This window comes from Muscardinus avellanarius (assembly GCF_963383645.1).
Source record: "Muscardinus avellanarius genome assembly, chromosome: 6".
Taxonomy (NCBI): domain Eukaryota; kingdom Metazoa; phylum Chordata; class Mammalia; order Rodentia; family Gliridae; genus Muscardinus; species Muscardinus avellanarius.
The window spans coordinates 103054437-103072150 of NC_137791.1; positions in this window are offsets into that span (position 1 = coordinate 103054437).

Sequence of the window (17714 nt, forward strand, 5' to 3'; positions counted from 1 at the left end):
AATATTATTAAACCATGATATCACAAATTATTTGCAGCTCAGCTTCTTTAAGAGTTCTTTCTAAATTCTTGGACACAAATTAGAATAATAAATGTATCAGAAATTCTGTTTACTGCAATAATAAATTTAAAATCTTTATTACTTTTTATTTTGGAGTTATACATTATTTAAAATACCATTTTCAAGCTAAAAGTCTTTCTTGCATATTTTCTCTTTTTCTTAGTGTACTTAGAGGCCTTGTTGACTCATTTATTTATTGTATGTTAGATTTTGTCACATTCTCTGAGTCTGAAGAACTTTCTACCCCAAATGCAAAATAGCAGGTTCTAATATGAATATAAGGAGTTACATAGTTATGTATTTAATTATAAATGAAATGTGTGCATGCTTGTTAAAAACAATTAGCATCAGTAAAATTAATCTTAAATTGTGACATGTCAATTTAGTAAAAATTTAAAGGATTGACTGCCATCAGATTATAACCACAAAGAAATAAAGAACAGAGATCAATAGATGACATTTCAGCCAAGACTTATTCAGAAAGAAGTCTTGAATATATAGTAATATAGTAATATAATAATTCATTACTATAATATAGAATAAAATATCAAACAATACTAAAAGAATATTGGCAAGAAGACATCTTTGTAAAATTCTTACTTTATTAAATATACCTGTGAAAGAATTTCTTTCAGTTTTCTGTCTTTCTTTTTTTTTTTTTTTTTTTGGTACTGGGGGTGGAACCCAGGGGGCTTTTCTACCAGCATCCTATACTGCCAGACCTACTTTTATACTTTATTTGGAAACAAGGTCTCACTAAGTTGCTGAGAGCCTCACTAAGTAGCTGAGGCTGGCTTCAAACCTGTATGATCCTCCTGTCTCAGCCTCCCAAGTGCTGGGATTACAAGTGTGCACTACCACGCCTGGTTCAGTTTTCTGTATCATTCTCTCAAATTAAAGCAAAAATAATTTATGAGCTGTTTCTTTCTACTGAAATTTTACCCAAATGCAATTTAACATCTAGAGTTATTTTAACTGGAATAAAATAAAATGAATTATAGCCTTGTTTCTTTCATAATTACGCCAGAAGACTCTTACAAAACACAAGAATAATCTTCTAGTTGCAAAGATTCAGAAGTAGATGAGGTATATCAGAGTTTCCATCTTGGGAGTGTATGCTGTTTTTTCATAGATGATTCAGATGGAATTGGACATATGTAAAAAATCTATGAAGAGAAGATAATGTAATACAATTTTGTTTTCATAGACCTCCAGAACAAAAATTAAGTCTGAGTAAATCAGAGTAGTATAATGTATTGAATAAAGTTTACAGTTCTGAACTCCAATGGATAAATATGTATTTATATCAAGTCCAAAAATAAAGCTAGGATTTGGTGCCCAATTGACTTAATAAATATATCGATGCTTGCATTTTAATCTTCTCTGTTTGACTTTTATGAATGGCATTTGATTTAATGAGGTTTGATTAGTGAAGAAGCTCTGCGATGTGAAAAAGGTAAAACCAGCACTTGTTTATCGGATGACTCAGTCCCATTACGGAATGTGAAAACATGTTCAACTGCTTTACCTCCCTGAAGCTCCCACCAGCCTACTTTTGTAAGGATTACATGCAACATATGTTAATTGCCTCAGATAGTACCTAACAAATAGAAAATTCCAAGTAAATATTGACTTTCTCTTTCTTTTCTTCCACATTTTTCAAGGGACAAACTTACTCTGCAATATTGCATCTAATATAAGAAATTACTCAAATCTTAGCCTCTAAAGTATGGAGTTTGGTTTACTGAACAGCCAGTCATATCCTTGAATTTCATGGCCAAGTTGTTAAAACACATAGCCAGTCACAGAAAGTTAGGGACCATATGTTTTCTGTCATATGTGAAAGCAAGGGAGTTATCTGGATACAAGAGGAGCCTCAGAAAACAGAAGTAATTCCAGTGGAGCCAGGGAAGGTAGGGGTGTGAGGAACAGGGAAAATTAATGAAGGAATCACTTCCATTACATCATGTATATATATTTGAGAATACCAATGTCAATCTCAGTATCCTGTATGGGGAAGGAAGGAGTGAATAATAAGCTGGGGAAAACCCACCACATGCTTTGTGCATGTATGCCGCTAACACTATAAACTACATCATGATGTGAAACTATAGCGCACCAATAAACATAAAAATCTAAATAAAATAAAAATACTGACCACAAAATTATCCAAATATCTTACATAATAAGTAGTTGAAAGAACATAAAAAGCATGAAGTCATTTTAAACCAGATTAGGCAGAACACTAGCCAGATTCCTACTATGTCATATATTTGAAAACACTTTTGAGAAGTCATACACTTTGTAGAAGGCCAGTATGGTTATTGTAAATAGTACTATAAAATAGCTTCAGTGAGATGCCTCCTTTGAGTGCCCATACATTGCCTTCTTGTAATCACATAACAATAAATTCTACTTTAAAGGTCTTTGATTTCCAAGTCTTTGATTCATCTTGAATTGACTCTTGTGCAGGGTGAAAAGAGTGGGATTTATTTCCATTTTTCTGCATATGGCTAGCCAGTTTTGCCAACACCATTTGTTGAACAGGCTATCTTTTTTCCAGTATATGTTTTTGGCCTCTTTGTCAAAAATCAATTGGCTGTAAGTGTATGGATTTGTTTCTGAGTCTTCTATTCACTTCATTGGTCTATGTATCTGTTTTAGTGCCAGTATCATGCTGTTTTTATTACAATGGCTTTGTAGTATAAAGTCTAGTATTGTGATTCTTCCTGCATGGTATTTGTTTCTGAGAACTACTTTGGCTATTCTAGGTTTTTGTTGTTCCAAATGAATTTAAGGACTGGTTTTTCTATGTATGTGAGAAATGATCTTGGTAATTTAATTGTATTGCATTGAATCTGTAGATCACTTTTGGAATTATGGCCACTGTGATATTAATTCTGCCTATCCAATAGCATAGAAGATCTTCCCATCTTCTAAGATTCCACCTAACTCCAACTAGAATGGCAACCATTAAAAACAAACAACAACAAATTCTGGTGAGGATATTGAGAAGTGGGAACTCTAAAACATTGTTGGGATTGCAAATTAGTGCAACCACTTTGGAAAACAGTATGGAGGATCCTCAGAAGAATGAAAACACACTTACCATATGATCCAACAATACCACTTCTGGGTATCTACCCAAATAAAGCAAACCAAATTACCAAACTAATGCATGTGTATCTATGTTTATAGCTGCACAATTCACCATTACTTAATTATGGAACCAGCCAAGATGTTCGTCAACAGATGAATGGATTACAAAACTATGGGATATGTACACAATGGAATTTTACTTCACCATAAAGAAAAATACAATTATGTCATGTACAGGGAAATGGATGAACTGGAGGACATTAAGCTAAGTGAGATTGGTCATTCACAAAAAGAAATCAGATGTTCCCCCTACTATGCAATACTAAAAAGAAAACAGGTCATAGGACAAACTCTATATGAAGAAGGAGATTCTATAGATGAGCAAACATGACCTACCTGAGGGGATGGGAGGCAAAGGAAATTCTCTAATACACATGATCTACTTTAATAAACATATCAATATACTAAGCCAAACATGAGAAGGAGGTAGGAGGAGGGAATGGGACGGGAACTGAGTTAGGGCTAAATGTGTGATATGTGCATGTATGTCTCAACCATCTTGCATCCCATTAAGATGTATAAATACAATGCACCAATAAAAAATTAAAAAGAAGATTTTAGGAGATGAAAAGATTTTTATGTTCTTCGATATGCAGAATACCTATCATCAAAATGGCCATTCTTCCAAAAATTATCTACAGATTCAACACAATACCCATTAAATACCAACATTATTCCTCATATACAGAAATAAATTTATTCAGAACAACTAAAACTTGAATGGCAATCATAAAAACTGGTTGGAAGATATCAGAAGAATGGGAATGAACCTACCATATGATCCAGCAATACCCAAAAGAAATGGAAACCAAGTTATCAAACTAATATATGAGTGTCTATGTTCATTGCTGCACAATTCACAATTACCCAACTATGTAACTACCCAAGATATCCATCAACAGATGATTGAATTACAAAACTATGGAATATGTATACAATAGAATTTTACTCAACCATAAAGAAGAACAAAATTACATCATTTACAGGGAAATGGATGGATCTGGTGGGGGTTGGGAAAGGACTAAATGAGTGATGTGTACATATATGCCTCTACTGTCATTCACTCCATTAAGATGTATGATTACAATGTACAAAAAAAATTTTAAATATCAGAGGAAAGTTCATTTTAAAAGAAAAAATATATATACATATATATATAATAGAGGTTTATGTCTATATGAGTATTTATCATATACTAAATTACATATATACTCTTTCTTTTAATGTTATGAACTTCTCTTTAGTATTTGTGATATTAACATATCATGTAATCTTTTGATTATTGTTATTAGTTTATGTTTCTCTAAATTGTGCTTTGTTCATAAAGTGGTAGTATATAGAGTAATTTACAACATAAAGTGATGTTCAACAAATGTTTTCTAAACCTCACTGAAATTGCATTAATTCTTACTAACATGAAGCAGAAAAATATACTGATTCCTAGTGCTATAAAATCTGTCATTCAGCCGGGCGTGGTGGCGCACACTTGTAATCTCAGCATTTGGGAGGCTGAGACCAGAGGATCGCGGTTCGCAGACAGCCTCAGCTACTTAATGAGGCTCTCCGCAACTCAGTGAGACTCTGTTTCAAAATAAAGAATAAAAAATTGGGCAGGGGGTGTAGCTTGGAGGTCAAATGCCTCTGGGTTCCATCCCCAAACCCTCAAAAAAAAAATCTGTCATTCAAATCAATGAAAATTAGTATTCAAGTTAACTAATGGAATTGATTATTCAAACTTATCACTTCATACAAAGTACATTTAACTACTCAATTGGATTGTCATTACAGAAACGTGATTCAGTTTTAGTTTAAAAAAAAAGAGATGTTAGCCGGGCGTGGTGGAGCATGCTTTTATTCCCCAAGCTTGGGAGGCAGAGACAGGAGGATCACGCAGCTTCGAAGCCAGCTGTGCTGGCTTAAGATACCCTGTTTCCAAATAAAAAATATAAAAATAGGTCTGGGAGTGTAGCCCAGAGATTTCCAGGAACTCCAGTACCACCAAAAAAAAAAAAAAAAAGAAATGTTGTTTTCTTGATTGACCTTTCTAGTTATTTTGCTATAATTTAAGTAGAATGCAAAGGGCATGGTTTACCTTACTTTTTTATTCATTAGGCAAAAAACACCCAAAATACTGGTATATTTTATTATATAATGTTTCCTGTAGCTGTCACTGTGACACTGAGCTTCCTGTGTCTACCCAGGAGAATCATGATGATATCCTTCATATTATGAGGCAATGTTAACTTGAAAGTATCATGTTGAAACTTTTAAATGTGTAATGTGCAATTTACTTTTGTTTGCTTTAGAAATATTTTATAATAATCCTTTATCTCCAACTTAGACAATTAGTTGTTCTTGAAATATTATACCACTCAATTTCATATTTCACTATATGGTGAATGCTGATAAGTAGCTCTCATTTGTCATTGATATTCAACTTGACATGAATTATGTTTTGAGACATAATGCCCTGGGTAACAGTTGTCTTTGATAATGCTCAAATTCAGTATAGAATGCAAATTATATAAAGAATGAGAGCAAAGGTACAAAAGTGGAGACTGCTAAGAGAATACAAAAATAATATATTCAAATAAATCACATAAAATTGGGATACACCTGGAAATAAAATTATTAGAATTTCTAACTCAAATAGCCAAATCTTTTTCTTATTTTACTTAATAGTTAGCTAATAGTCTGTATTATTATTTACTTTCTTATAATATTGTACTCTTAATATCTTTAATGATATCTAACCCTCTAAACAGATTTTTACCCATATAAAAATAAAAAGTAAGGAAAAATAATCCCCCCCCAAAAAAATTGCAAAGGTATTATTTGGAAGCCTTATCCAATCCTATGAGAAGAGCAATCTTACACCACATGCTGTCAGTTGACTGTTATTAAGACCTCGCTAGTCTCACGCCTCAATTATTACAATAGACTTCTCTAATTTACTAACACTAGTCTCCCCCAAATCTGGCTCAGAAATGGATACCACACTATAAGAGGGATCTAAGGTCATACCAACTAATCTTTTCTGTGTAAAAATTTTTGATTTTTTTTTTTACTGCCAACAGAACCAAAGTGAAATTCCTTCCCATGTCATCTCAGGACCTTCAAATAAATCTCCAGTTAATCTTTCCAACATAATATCTGTCCCACCTTACTCTGAAATATGAATACCAAGGAACCTATACATTAAGTTTTCTTAGGCTTTCCAAAGCCTAGCAACCAGGGGTCTTCTTGATGTAATCTCAAATATATAAGTGCTTTAATGACAATCCACACAGAGGGCAGGAAAGAGGACTAGAAGGATAAATGGAGAGATCTAACCCTACAAAAGAAAGCAATGTGTGCTATACACAGCACTATCTTGAGACACATCCCAACAAATTACTGTGCCCTCTTACCCTTCCTCTTTGTACAGGTTCCGGATGAATTTAGAAATAAAGCAGACCTTTCAGTAAGGAAATCGAAGAATGAAACTTTTTTTTTCTTTCTGGGAGAGGTCAAACTGAGAGAGAGGACTTTAAGTCTGTTTTTCAATGAGATTTTTAAGTACTGTGTCTAAATTTGACTCACTCACCTAATCATAAAAATCTAAACTAGGATGAACTTATGCACTGGGTACACAAGCAGTATATTAAAATGTATGCTCTCTTCAGGCAAATCAGCCCCAGGAGAAAGACAGCATTGAGCAGTAACATCTATTTACTCTTCCCAAATTTACAAATTTACAAATCAGATGTAGTAAACTGATGACACACTAATAATAATATTCTCTGTGCATACGTGTGTGTGTGTGTTACTGGAGATAGAATTCAGCTGCATTCTACCACCAAATTACACCCCATATACTCCAGCCATTTCTTTATTATTTTTAATTTTGAAACAGGGTCTCATTAAGTTGCTGAGTCTGGCCTCAAACTTTTGATGCTCTTTGATTTCATCATCATCCCCAGCACTGGCAATATAGGAATGCACCACCATGTCTAGCTGAAAATTCTTAAAGAACCTGTATCATGATTAATTTTCTTCCTAATACTAGACCTTCAATTATCAAATGGAAGTGAATAAAGCTACTTGACTTCCAAAGATTTTAGAGTAGTTGAGATAGCAGTGAAATTGTAACCAACCCCATCTATAACACTGAAAAGTTGAGGATGCATCCTGTGCCACCATTATTTACTCTTCTGGCTCAATCTGCCTATGCGATATTATTGAAATTGGCACCTAAAACAAAAAACCAGAGTTTTTTTCTTTTTTTTTCTTTTTAATTGTTGCCTCTGTATTTGACTTTGCTGCCAAAGTTAGAACTCAAGAGTGAAACTCATCGCAATTTTACTTGGATCAGAATAGTCAACAGTGATGTCAAATATAGCCAGGATTTGGATTGATTTGCAATGTGAAATCAGACATTGTTTAGCTCCAGCCAGCCCACCCCAGCCATTCATTAGCTTCTCAACACCATGTCTGTATATTTAGCATGACTGCAACTTTTAGTTGCTCCACAAGGTAACATCTCATTTAAAAAAGGAGAGTTGTACTAGATGAAAATTCCTCCTTATGGAATCAAGAGCAGGAAAAATTATACATTAATTTTTTTTTTTTGCTGTACTGGGGATGGAATACAGGAGTATTCTACCTCTGAGCTATACTCCCCAGTCCTATTTTTATTCTTTATTTTGAAACAAAGTCTCATTGAGTTTCAAAGGGCCTCACTAAGTAGCTGAGACTGTCTGCAAACTCATATCCTCCTGACTCAGCCTCACAAATGCTGGGATTACAAATATGCACCACCACACCCAGCTTTGTATTGACCAGCTTTGTATTAACTTCTTTTTTTTTTTTTTTTTTTTTTTTTTTTTTTTTTTTTTTTTTTTTTTTTTTTATTTTTATTTTTTTTTATTTTTTTTTTATATTTTATCTTTATTTTTTTTAATTAATTTATTTTTTAAATTGGTGCATTGTAGTCATATATCAATCACATTGGAGTACAAGACTTGAGAGGATATACAAGCACACATCATCCAATTAGCCCTCCTCCAGCCCCCATCCCATTCCCTCCCCCTCCCTCCATCCCACACTTCTTTGGTGATTTACTTTGATACATTTGTTTATGTACCTCCTGCATTTTAAAGAGGCTCCGTCCTCCAGTATTACATACCCTCTGATTGGTCACATTAGTTGCTTCACTATAGGGCCCTTTCTATAGCTCAACCTCTTCCTGTTGCCCTTTTCCTCCTAGTTATTGCTGATTAAGAGAAGCATCTGATTTATATTTTCTGCGATATTTCTCTGTGCATGCTGCGTTGCAAGTACCAATCCCACTCTTGATGGTCCCAGTAGTGGCCTGGCTACTCAGTGGACTGATCCAGACCTCGCTGGCTCACGCAGCGGCCTTGCCTCATGGGAGGACCCAGTTCTGGTCTCGCTGGCCCCTGAACCGGTCAAACCCCTAAGCTGGCTTTGGTCCCGACCTTGGAGGCCACAGGAGTGAACTTGCCTCACGCCAGGCTCCGAAGCTGGCCATTGGCCCCTGCACCGGTCTAACCCCTTGGCAGGATTCCAATCCTGGCCTCGGAGGCCCCAACACTGGTAATGCCTCACGGCAGGCTCCGATGCCGGCCTCACTGGCCCCAGCACCGGCCTAACCCCTTGACAGGCTCTTATCCTGGCCTCAGAGGCCCCAGTACCGGCCTTGCCTCACGGCAGGCTCCGATGCCGGCCTCGCTGGCCCCAGCGCCGGCCTAACCCCTCGGCAGGCTCTTATCCTGGCCTCGGAGGCCCCAGTACCGGCCTTGCCTCACGGCAGGCTCCGATGCTGGCCTCGCTGGCCCCAGCACCGGCCTAACCCCTCGGCATGCTCCGATCCCGGCCTCGGAGGCCCCAGCACTGGTCATGCCTCACGGCAGGCTCCGCTGCCGGCCTCGTTGGCCCCAGCACTGGCCTAACCTCTCGGCAAGCTCTTATCCTGGCCTCGGAGGCCCCAGTACCGGCCTTGCCTCACAGTAGGCTCCGATGCCGGCCTTGCTGGCCCCAGCACCGGCCTAACCCCTCGGCAGGCTCTTATCCTGGCCTCGAGGCCCCAGTACCGGCCTTGCCTCACGGCAGGCTCCGATGCCGGCCTCGCTGGCCCCAGCACCGGCCTAACCCCTCAGCAGGCTCTTATCCTGGCCTCGGAGGCCCCAGTACCGGCCTTGCCTCACGGCAGGCTCCGATGCCGGCCTCACTGGCCCCAGCAGCGGCCTAACCCCTCGGCAGGCTCCGATCCCGGCCTCAGAGGCCCCAGTACCGGCCTTACCTCACGGCAGGCTCCGATGCCGGCCTCGCTGGCCCCAGCACCGGCCTAACCCCTCGGCAGGCTCTTGTCCTGGCCTCGGAGGCCCCAGTACCGGCCTTGCCTCACGGCAGGCTCCGATGCCGGCCTCGCTGGCCCCAGCAGCGGCCTAACCCCTCGGCAGGCTCCGATCCCGGCCTCGGAGGCCCCAGCCCTGGTCATGCCTCAAGGCAGGCTCCGATGCCGGCCTCGCTGGCCCCAGCACCGGCCTAACCCCTTGGCAGGCTCTTATCCTGGCCTCGGAGGCCCCAGTACCGGCCTTGCCTCACGGCAGGCTCCGATGCCGGCCTCGCTGGCCCCAGCACCGGCCTACCCCCTCGGCATGCTCCGATTCCGGCCTCGGAGGCCCCAGCACTGTGCATGCCTCACGGCAGGCTCCGCTGCCGGCCTTGTTGGCCCCAGCACCGGCCTAACCCCTCAGCAAGCTCTTATCCTGGCCTCGGAGGCCCCAGTACCGGCCTTGCCTCACGGCAGGCTCCGATGCCGGCCTCGCTGGCCAAAGAACCGGCCTAACCCCTCGGCATGCTCTTATCCTGGCCTAGAGGCCCCAGTACCGGCCTTTCCTCAAGGCAGGCTCCGATGCCGGTCTCACTGGCCCCAGCCCTGGCCTAACCCCTCGGCAGGCTCTTATCCTGGCCTCGGAGGCCCCAGTACCGGCCTTGCCTCACGGCGGGCTCCTATGCCGGTCTCGCTGGCCCCAGCACCGGCCTAACCCCTCGGCAGGCTCCGATCCCGGCCTCGGAGGCCCCAGCCCTGGTCATGCCTCAAGGCAGGCTCCGATGCCGGCCTCGCTGGCCCCAGCACCGGCCTAGCCCCTTGGCAGGCTCTTATCCTGGCCTCGGAGGCCCCAGTACCGGCCTTGCCTCACGGCAGGCTCCGATGCCGGCCTCGCTGGCCCCAGCACCGGCCTAACCCCTCGGCATGCTCCGATCCCGGCCTCGGAGGCCCCAGCACTGGTCATGCCTCACGGCAGGCTCCGCTGCCGGCCTCGTTGGCCCCAGCACCGGCCTAACCCCTCGGCAAGCTCTTATCCTGGCCTCGGAGGCCCCAGTACCGGCCTTGCCTCACAGCAGGCTCCGATGCCGGCCTCGCTGGCCCCAGCACCGGCCTAACCCCTCAGCAGGCTCTTATCCTGGCCTCGGAGGCCCCAGTACCGGCCTTGCCTCACGGCAGGCTCCGATGCCGGCCTCACTGGCCCCAGCAGCGGCCTAACCCCTCGGCAGGCTCCAATCCCGGCCTCAGAGGCCCCAGTACCGGCCTTGCCTCAAGGCAGGCTCCGATGCCGGCCTCGCTGGCCCCAGCACCGGCCTAACCCCTCGGCAGGCTCTTGTCCTGGCCTCGGAGGCCCCAGTACCGGCCTTGCCTCAAGGCAGGCTCCGATGCCGGCCTCGCTGGCCCCAGCAGCGGCCTAACCCCTCGGCATGCTCCGATCCTGGCCTCGGAGGCCCTAGCACTGGTCATGCCTCAAGGCAGGCTCCGATGCCGGCCTCGCTGGCCCCAGCACCGGCCTAACCCCTTGGCAGGCTCTTATCCTGGCCTCGGAGGCCCCAGTACCGGCCTTGCCTCACGGCAGGCTCCGATGCCGGCCTCGCTGGCCCCAGCACCGGCCTACCCCCTCGGCATGCTCCGATCCCGGCCTCGGAGGCCCCAGCACTGGGCATGCCTCACGGCAGGCTCCGCTGCCGGCCTCGTTGGCCCCAACACCGGCCTAACCCCTCAGCAAGCTCTTATCCTGGCCTCGGAGGCCCCAGTACCGGCCTTGCCTCACGGCAGGCTCCGATGCCGGCCTCGCTGGCCCCAGCACCGGCCTAACCCCTCGGCATGCTCTTATCCTGGCCTAGAGGCCCCAGTACCGGCCTTTCCTCAAGGCAGGCTCCGATGCCGGCCTCACTGGCCCCAGACCTGGCCTAACCCCTCGGCAGGCTCTTATCCTGGCCTCGGAGGCCCCAGTACCGGCCTTGCCTCACGGCGGGCTCCGATGCCGGTCTCGCTGGCCCCAGCACCGGCCTAACCCCTCGGCAGGCTCCGATCCCGGCCTCGGAGGCCCCAGCCCTGGTCATGCCTCAAGGCAGGCTCCGATGCCGGCCTCGCTGGCCCCAGCACCGGCCTAGCCCCTTGGCAGGCTCTTATCCTGGCCTCGGAGGCCCCAGTACCGGCCTTGCCTCACGGCAGGCTCCGATGCCGGCCTCGCTGGCCCCAGCACCGGCCTAACCCCTCGGCATGCTCCGATCCCGGCCTCGGAGGCCCCAGCACTGGTCATGCCTCACGGCAGGCTCCGCTGCCGGCCTCGTTGGCCCCAGCACCGGCCTAACCCCTAGGCAAGCTCTTATCCTGGCCTCGGAGGCCCCAGTACCGGCCTTGCCTCACTGCAGGCTCCGATGCCGGCCTCGCTGGCCCCAGCACCGGCCTAACCCCTCAGCAGGCTCTTATCCTGGCCTCGGAGGCCCCAGTACCGGCCTTGCCTCACGGCAGGCTCCGATGCCGGCCTCACTGGCCCCAGCAGCGGCCTAACCCCTCGGCAGGCTCCGATCCCGGCCTCAGAGGCCCCAGTACCGGCCTTGCCTCAAGGCAGGCTCCGATGCCGGCCTCGCTGGCCCCAGCACCGGCCTAACCCCTCGGCAGGCTCTTGTCCTGGCCTCGGAGGCCCCAGTACCGGCCTTGCCTCAAGGCAGGCTCCGATGCCGGCCTCGCTGGCCCCAGCACCGGCCTAACCCCTCGGCATGCTCCGATCCTGGCCTCGGAGGCCCCAGCACTGGTCATGCCTCAAGGCAGGCTCCGATGCCGGCCTCGCTGGCCCCAGCACCGGCCTAACCCCTCAGCAGGCTCTTATCCTGGCCTCGGAGGCCCCAGCACCGGCCTTGCCTCACGGCAGGCTCCGATGCCGGCCTCACTGGCCCCAGCAGCGGCCTAACCCCTCGGCAGGCTCCGATCCCAGCCTCGGAGGCCCCAGTACCGGCCTTGCCTCAAGGCAGGCTCCGATGCCGGCCTCGCTGGCCCCAGCAGCGGCCTAACCCCTCGGCAGGCTCCGATCCCGGCCTCGGAGGCCCCAGCACTGGTCATGCCTTAAGGCAGGCTCCGATGCCGGCCTTGCTGGCCCCAGCACCGGCCTAACCCCTCAGCAGGCTCTTGTCCTGGCCTCGGAGGCCCCAGTACCGGCCTTGCCTCAAGGCAGGCTCCGATGCCGGCCTCGCTGGCCCCAGCACCGGCCTAACCCCTCGGCATGCTCCGATCCTGGCCTCGGAGGCCCCAGCACTGGTCATGCCTCAAGGCAGGCTCCGATGCCGGCCTCGCTGGCCCCAGCACCGGCCTAACCCCTCAGCAGGCTCTTATCCTGGCCTCGGAGGCCCCAGCACCGGCCTAACCCCTCGGCAGGCTCTTATCCTGGCCTCGGAGGCCCCAGTACCGGCTTTGCTTCACGGCAGGCTCCGATGCCGGCCTCACTGACCCCAGCACCGGCCTAACCCCTCAGCAAGTTCCGGACCCGACCTCGGAGGCCCTAGCACAAGCCTTGCATCATGGCAGGCTCCAATGCCGGCCTCGCTGGCCCCAGCATCAGTCTAACCCCTCTGCAGGTTCCAATCCCCGCCACGGAGGCCTCAGTAGTGGCCTTGCCTCACAGCAAGCTCCGATGTCGGCCACTGGCCCCGGCGCCCGCCTAACCCCTCAGCAGGTTCCGATCACTGTCTCTGTGGTTAGTATTTCAAAGGATCCAGTTGTAATGTATCAGATCTCTGCCTCCCCCGAATATTGGCCACTGGCATTGCCACTGCCTCCACCGTTTCAAATCCTTCCCAGGCTCTTTTTCCACTCTGAATGTTGTCCAGTGTTCCTAAGCATGCGTGATGGTAGCATTCGACATTTGGTGTAATTTCTCCAAAAAAATAAAGTTGGTAAGATCCGGTTTCTGCTTCTCCTGAATACAAGTCTCTACCACCATCGCGAAGAACTCTTTCAACACCGCATTTCTCCTTGGTCTCCGCTAAACTCTCTCCTTATATGTGATGTCTGAGATTCTTAACAATATAGAGAAATAGCAGTCCTCTTTCACGGCGAATTTTTCCATAAGTTCCAGTGCATTTAGATAAGTTTTGTCTGCATCTCCAGTGTCCTGGCATCCATAACGGCTTTCTTACCACCTCTCCGATATTTTTCTTTATCTTTTTCTGTTCTGGGCCCGGTTTCTCCAGGGGTCTGGCGTGCTACTCGCAGTTCGGCCTGGGGCCCAGAGTCCCGCGACCCGGGCCCCATCTGGCATGCCCAGCCCGCGACCCCTGCCCAGAACCCAGCGTCTTACTGGGTCTGGTTTCTCCAGGGGTCTGGCGTGCTATGCGCAGTTAGGCAGGGGCCCAGAGTCCCGTGACCCGGGCCCCATTAGGCGTGCCCCGCCCGCGACCCCCGCCCAGAACCCAGCGTCTTACTGGGCCTGGTTTCTCCAGGGGTCTGGCGTGCTACGCGCAGTTCGGCTGGGGCCCAGAGTCCCGCGACCCGGGCCCCATTAGGCGTGCCCCGCCCGCGACCCCCGCCCAGAACCCAGCGTCTTACTGGGCCTGGTTTCTCCAGGGGTCTGGCGTGCTACGCGCAGTTCGGCCCGGGGCCCAGGGTCCCGCGACCCAGGCCCCAGCTTTTGTGCGCCGCGCGCGACCCCTGCCCAGAACCCAGCGTCTTACTGGGCCTGGTTTCTCCAGGGATCTGGCGTGCTACTCGCAGTTCTGCCTGGGGCCCAGAGTCCCGCGACCCGGGCCCCATCTGGCGTGCCCAGCCCGCGACCCCAGCCCAGAACCCAGCGTCTTACTTGGCCTGGTTTCTCCAGGGGTCTGGCTTGCTATGCGCAGTTCGGTCTGGGGCCCAGAGTCCCGCGACCCGGGCCCCATCTGGCGTGCCCAGCCCGCGACCCCCGCCCAGAACCCAGCGTCTTACTGGGTCTGGTTTCTCCAGGGGGTCTGGCGTGCTATGCGCAGTTCGGCAGGGGCCCAGAGTCCCGCGACCCGGGCCCCATCTGGCGTGCCCAGCCCGCGACCCCCGCCCAGAACCCAGCGTCTTACTGGGCCTGGTTTCTCCAGGGGTCTGGCGTGCTACGCGCAGTTCGGCTGGGGCCCAGAGTCCCGCGACCCGGGCCCCATTAGGCGTGCCCCGCCCGCGACCCCCGCCCAGAACCCAGCGTCTTACTGGGCCTGGTTTCTCCAGGGGTCTGGCGTGCTACGCGCAGTTCGGCCCGGGGCCCAGGGTCCCGCGACCCAGGCCTCAGCTTTTGTGCGCCGCGCGCGACCCCTGCCCAGAACCCAGCGTCTTACTGGGCCTGGTTTCTCCAGGGATCTGGCGTGCTACTCGCAGTTCTGCCTGGGGCCCAGAGTCCCGCGACCCGGGCCCCATCTGGCGTGCCCAGCCCGCGACCCCAGCCCAGAACCCAGCGTCTTACTTGGCCTGGTTTCTCCAGGGGTCTGGCGTGCTATGCGCAGTTCGGTCTGGGGCCCAGAGTCCCGCGACCCGGGCCCCATCTGGCGTGCCCAGCCCGCCGTATTAACTTCTAATGATGTGCTTATCTACATAAAAGCAGAGTAATGTTTTATGTTGTTATATTGGTTTATATTAAATATTTAGAAGAATATACTCCAATTTGTAAACATCAAACAGTTGTAAAGCTAATAATATATTTCAAGTTAATTTAGGCTCATCTGTATTTTTATTACATTTATATTAAAAATGTAGTATGAGGAGCCAGGCATGGTGGCACTTGCTTCTAATCTCAGTACTTGGGATGCTGAGACAGGAGGATTGCAGGTTCACAGTCAGCCTCAGCTACTTAGTGAGGCCCTTCACAACATAGTGAGACCCTGTTTCAAAATAAAGAATAAAAAATAGGGCCTGTGGTATAGCTCAGAAATAGAATGCCCCTAGGTTCAATCCCCAGTAACACAAAAAGGAAAGAAAGAAAGAAAGAAGAAAGAAAGAAAGAAAGAAAGAAAGAAAGAAAGAAAGAAAGAAAGATGGAATTTTTATTTTAAGAAAATACCAATATTCTAATTGTGATGGCATCTCAGAGGGAAGAATATAACTCTTCCATTTTGATCCCTTATACTATCAGATTATTAAAAATATGAATATCATTAGTAAAATTTGAAATAATTCAAAAATAGGTGTAGTGGGGTTTCTTGCCGGAAAATGAACCTCAAATTTTAAAATTAGAAACTGCTACATTCTAAGAAAATTATTGTGTGCATGTGTGTGTGTGTGTGTGTGTGTGTGTCCATGTGTGTGTGTTGGTCTTTTTGTTTAAGTACCAACCAAAAAAATGTTTTTCTGGAATGGAAATACTTGAGACAATTTCAGTCTAACCATAGGTAATGCTCTGTAATCGGTGGCAAATCTAATTATCTGCTGAGCATTTCCCTTACAAAAACGCTTTTTTACTAGCTACGGCTTGACTTCTCTATGCTTGCATATTAATGCATGTTCTTGTAATATTGTCTGTTTAAAGAGTCACTTGGGGTAGCTAAGGCACAGAGATGGGGAAAGCATCATAAAACACATTTAGATCTTCCTGTTCACTATAGGAGAGACGGGGCCAACCAACATGCCCAGCTTAACACAACACAACGTGGTCTGGAATGCCAATGGCCCTCACATGCTGTATCGAAAGAGAATGCATAACTCCAAGTTTTAGAATCAGACTATGTTCACTCTGTAGTTGGTGGAAATGCTGAAAAATAAAATGAGGTATTAGTATGTTAGTAAGGTTTCTTTGGAAAAACAAATATGTCAGTAGTATCTCAGCATATCTACATATATCAATAGCCATCATAAATATTACATTTCTATCATTCTGAACATTCAGTGGATTCAAGTTGAAAGTAAAAGCCTACATCTTCTGTTTCTGTGCAGAACTACAAATCCATCTCTCATAAGTTTCTGATTAGCAGCAAAAATGAAGAGCAGGGTCACTTCCCTTAAGGCTAGTTAGAGGTGACTTGTGTCATCCTCAGTGAAGGATGGCCATGCCCAGCCCAGTGGTACCAGAGCAGCCAACACCAGCAGAGCCCGCATGGTGGCTGCATGTCTGTAGGCTGAACCAGAATAATAAGGCAGACTTATTTCTAAGCATTCATGTGACAGCTATCTGTGGATCTCTTAGAAATAGCTAGAGGACATGTTGAGAGATGCTAATTCCTGTCATTCAAGTGCACAGGGATGGTGCCTTGGAAATGTGGATATTTAGAGCTACTTGTGATGGTATCATAAGCTGGTCAGACCAGAGAACATTTGCATTACATAAGCCGCATTGCTTATGCAGCACAAGCCACATGAACTTCTTTTCCATTTTTATAACCCAGAACAGAGAGATGAAAATTCTATTTTTTATGATTCCCTTTTTCCCTAAAGGTGTCTCTCTGGATTGGAAGAGGTTATTGAAATGGCTATTTAAGAAAAATAACTCCTTTATACTTTAAATGAATTAATTGAACGTGTATATAGCAAATTCCTGTTTTATAAAACATTCAAAGAATGAGATAAAAGAAGAAATTCTCAGTCAATTCAGTCTGAAAGTAGAATGATATTTCAATTTCTTGAAAATTTCATAAAGAATAAAACGAATGGATTTTTACCAGTTGTCACTGGTAAAAACAAAAAAACCCAAACATGTTACCACTAATCTTGCAAAGAAGTAAGATGTCTTTTTTTTTTTTTTAGGAGAAAACCACTTTTAATTGAAAAATAAAGCAATACATATCAAATAAGACTGTTTAACAACATAAACTTCAAATTGTTGAGAGAAAAAAAACTTTCCTAAGAGATGTGGTTAAATTTAGGTATCAGTATTAATACAGCTCTCTCCTCTATCCTGACTCAGCTATAAGCAATATCAAAAGACCTTTTTCCCATGAACTTAATTTCTGTGAACTAGATCTATTCCCCTATTCCCAACCCACTGACAAAAGACTTTAAACAATTCTTTCCATACTTGAGTTCCCAGAGAAAAGCAATACCAAATCCAATATTTTCCTTATGAAAGAGCGTATATGTAAGACACACAAGACTATTAATATTTAACTCATCCACAAAACTTCAAATCACAATTTAATCAAGATGATTTCTACTAGTTTTTAAGTTTGCAAATTTCAGAATGATTTAAATTCACATACAGAACATATTAAAATCT